This window comes from Scomber scombrus, chromosome 11, assembly GCF_963691925.1.
Source record: "Scomber scombrus chromosome 11, fScoSco1.1, whole genome shotgun sequence".
Classification (NCBI taxonomy): domain Eukaryota; kingdom Metazoa; phylum Chordata; class Actinopteri; order Scombriformes; family Scombridae; genus Scomber; species Scomber scombrus.
In genome coordinates this window covers 8,319,188-8,323,932 of record NC_084980.1, presented here as the reverse complement: position 1 = coordinate 8,323,932, position 4,745 = coordinate 8,319,188, and positions in this window count along the sequence as shown.

Here is a 4,745-nt window from a genome sequence, read left to right as displayed (position 1 = left end):
ACACACACACACACACACCGTTAGGCCATTAGGTGTATATATATTTTGGATTTTGCAGTCAAATTATAGGCTATTGTACTGGTAAAATGGAGAAGTCAGAGGGAAAGAAATCAGTACCATGGACAGCAGTCTGACATGTAAACAGATGTTCAGTCAGATCAAAAAGTCAACACATTAACTACAGCTGTTATTGGGAAGGTATATAAGTTAAAAAAAAAAAAAAAATAAATAAATCAGCAGGCCAGTTTCTGGATAACTAGCCTATAAACTACTGTCAATACTGCAGGTATAGCTAACTGGAGCTAATGTTAAGTTCACTTTTGACATGAATAAATGAATGTGTCTACAATTAGCAACAAGCAACCAGTTAAACTGTCAAATATGGGTTTACTATCCACCTGGTAAATTAGCTACATCACATCTTCTCCTCACCAGTCACATTAAATAGAAATGTGACAGTGGACAACATACATTTTACCCAGCAATCATCATGGCATATATGGCATATGGCGTATATAACAAAAATACCTAAGACAATAAGAAATGAGCAATTTAATTTTTTTTATAGTTTATTTATATTTTTTACAGTTTAAAGTAGAATAAGTATATTATTTTATAGATTGCTATAGACAATTTTACCAAAAAAATGGCACCATATTTAATTTAATGTGACTTCTTTGAACACAGGCATATCCAAAGTGATCACTCTCAAGGACCCGTTTTCTGCCCAAAACATTGTTGGAGGGCCTTCTCTCCCCATTCACCCTCACCCCTTGAACCCCAACCCACAGGCACAACAACACTGCCTTTACTGTCCATATATTTACACCCCTGTCTCTATAAACTGAATAAAGGATACATATTAATCTACACAAGTACATTGAAATACAGGAGATTAACAGGTGGAGTATCAGTGGATGATGTAGGTTTGTGATGACGTCTTATGAGAAGTCCTTATATGGTCAGTTGAAATGAAAATTCAAGCATGGATTTTAAATAATAAATGTGACTGACTAAAGGAGAATCTGGAGGTCTGGAAAAACACTGTTATTTTTGCGTCACTATGATGTGAGGCTTTTGTATAACTGTGGCTCACCTCTCACACCCAGTCTGGATGCAGATTGGAAGAACAGGCAGACCACAGCTCCTGAGCCGACCAATGAGAATGCAGCATGTCGTATTCATCGACGTAGCGACGAGTCCATCTTCTCAGAGCTGGAGGGTGTGAGGAGCAGAGTGAGAGGGGGCATGGTAAACAACTAGGACAGGCGCACACACACACACACACACATATGAAGACACACACAAACACACACACACACTAACTATTGTGGACAAGCCTTCGCTTCCCATTAAGTTCAGTGCTGCCCTGAGGATGGGGTAAAAATACTTCATCATGGAGAGAGGGACCAAAACAACATCAGTGTCTGTGTGTGTGTGTGTGTGTGTGTGTGTGTATGTGTGGCATGCTCACCTTGTACTGATTATTTACTGCAAATAATTATAGTCAAGAAAAAATAATGACAGGAATTATCCCATTAAAAAAGCTAAGCATTTTTTAAAACAAAAAATGTAAAAAAAAAATAAGCAAAAGTATAACAGATAAGGTTCATGGGAAGCCTATGAAAACACACGGGTGTAGTCTTTTAATCTCTTTAAAGCTATAACTGGATGAAATTAGGATTTCCAACCACCCTTAAGTCATTCTCCTTAAAATGCAGTTAAATAAATGATAAGTTAACTGATAAGTTTAACTGTAAATTTTCGAAGAGGCAGAGAAACAAAAGGAGAAATCGTGATTTCCTCTATGTAGGACATGTGTGGGTGTTTAAACCCTTCAGCACAAAAAGGCCTTGTGCCTTAATACACCCTCTGACGTCTTTAAACGTCACACTATGTATTCTGGCTTTATGAGCTTAATGGAAGAGTTGCCAGGAATTAGATGAAAACATTGACATCACTCTAATGTCTTTGCATCAGATACAGTATTTAGCTGAAGCCAGGAGACAGTTAGCTTAGCTTAGCATAAAGAGTGGAAAAAGGGGGAAACTGTTAGCTTGGTTCTATCTGAAGGTAACAAAATCCACCTACCAGCAACTCTAATGCTCACAAATTAACACGTTTAACATACAAACATGAGAGTGTAAAAAACTACACTATATTTTAATGAGCTTTAAAGGTGCTGGTAAGTGGATTTTGTTATCTTTGGACACAACCAGGCTACCTGTTACCACCTGTTTTTGCTAACCTAGGCTAACTACCTGCTAGCTGTAGCTTCAGCTGATTTAGATGCAGGCTAATGTTCAAATCTCAGCAGAAAACAAATAAGCGTGTCACACACAATGTGTCTAAAAATGTTGAACTATTACGTCATGTAGTTGAAATCGTGCATATACATGTGTTTATGTTAGATATAAGGGTGTTACAATTAGTACAATGGTTATATAACTGCACACTAATTGAATCCATATACATCCTTGGTCACACATTGTAATGTGTTGTCATGTGACCACCAGTCACCTTAACTTACTGTCATATATTACAGTACACACACACGCACGTACGCACGCAAACACACACGCACGCAAACACACATACATACATACATACATACACACACACACAAACACACACACACACAGGCACACACATTCTACCCAGATATATACTGATAAAACACCAGTCAAGTGATGCTCAGTGACATTAGGACGATGTTCCTGCAGTCACTCATGGCGAGTACAAAACAAGCGCTCCCTATTTAACTGACACTATAACACCACAATGCACATTGTCCCAGAGGATAAAGCAGTCAGTGCAGCAAACCAGAGTGTCTACATGTGTTTCTATATGTGTGTTAATGCCATGAACACTTGAATTGCAGATTTTTGCAATGGCAATACACATTTACCCATGTATGCCTCACTTTGTAGTCACAGATTCTTTCACAAATATAAAACAAATATTTACGATGATCATCTCTGTATTTCTAGTCACACAGTAATGCAGGCTTATGTATTCTCAGTGCCCTGTTCAAAATAACACAAATGTATTCTCCCCTCTTATTTTAGACGCCACCAAACACAGATATATTCCCTCCTCTTCTATCCCAGGTCTGTTCTCAGGTTCCTTTTGACAAATCACCACATTAAATGTGGCCATTTTTGGGCGCACCCCACTTCCCTCTGCTTATTGGTTTCAGATAAAACTGCAATATTTCCATTCATCTATTTCCGTTCGTCGATGGTGTGCGTAGCATTTGTCCACGCACGTGACACACACACTCACGTGCATGCACAGAAACATGCACAGTGATACACACACCTCCTCTTTCTCCTTGGTCGTTAATAATGTACTGATGGCAATACTGAGGTTACTGACCCATAGCCAACCCATTAATCAAACAATACAACTAGCATATGATCATAATAAACATCCTCTAGATGAATGTCTTGCAGTCCTGAGAATGAACCCACTGTTTCTCAGAAGCTGAGACCAGAAGGACAAATGTGATAGAAAACAGATACGATGAAACTGAGGTATTCACACAAGCAATATATTCTTTCTGTGAAAATCTGTTTTGACAAGCAGAGCACACTCATTCAGACAAGCATGTCATTCATACAGACTCAAATCATCCAGACTATTAAATAGTGTACTTCAAGTGTGCTAAAATGAAACAAATATTTTTGTGTATTAAGTATATTTGACTTGGCTAAAATGGAATACCTTTAAGTATACTAATATACTGCAAATATACTACTAATTACGTTCGTTCATACATTCATAATGTAGTGTAAATTGTACTTCAAGTGTACATTAAATCTATCATCAAAAGAGCAAATCCATCTACATTAGTCTACTAGTACTTGCAGCTCCTACGAACGTATTTTAAGGGAGATTTTAAAGTGTACTACTACCAATGTTCTTACATGAAATGTATTAATAGAGTGCAAGTGCATATACAGTAATATATTTATACAGATTTCTTGAGCATTTCCAGTACACTTTAAATGTAACTTAATATTCCTAAAATGTATTATAAGTGAGACTTTAATCTGTACTTATATGTACTTAAATGTACTCTGCTAAAAATGTGAAGTATGGCGTAGTAAAACTGATGGGTAGAGTCTATAATCTAGCATAGTGGAAGTAGTAGGGCTGAGTATGTGTACTGTAGAGGACTTGATTACTGAGATGAATTGCAGGTGGTGTCTCTGCTCTGACTCCTGCACACCTGCAAACAATCACAATCACACACACACACACACACACACACACACACACACACACACACACACACACACACACACACACACACACACACACACACAGAGAGAGAGAGAGGGAGATAGTGGCAACAGGTACGACACAGGATTGTGACAACACTCCTGTAATGTCAAATTATATATTAAAGACTATTCTGTATTTAATGTTAGTACATACCATACATAGATATTAAGTTGAATACTTTTTATATTACAAATATCCATTTTTGCAAACTTTAAGTACACTTAATATCATGGACACAAGTACACTTCAGTGTGCTGTAGCATACTAACATTTAGCATGCTTTTCAGTTTTCAGATTCAATAGTGTTTAAGTGTGCCAATTTGGAAATACTGAAATATATTTCAAAAGCACATTAGTAAAATGTAACGTTTAAATTTAAGTATATTAAAATTGAACATTGTATAATACTTACTGAAAATATACTACAACAATATGTGACAGCAATTATCTTAAAG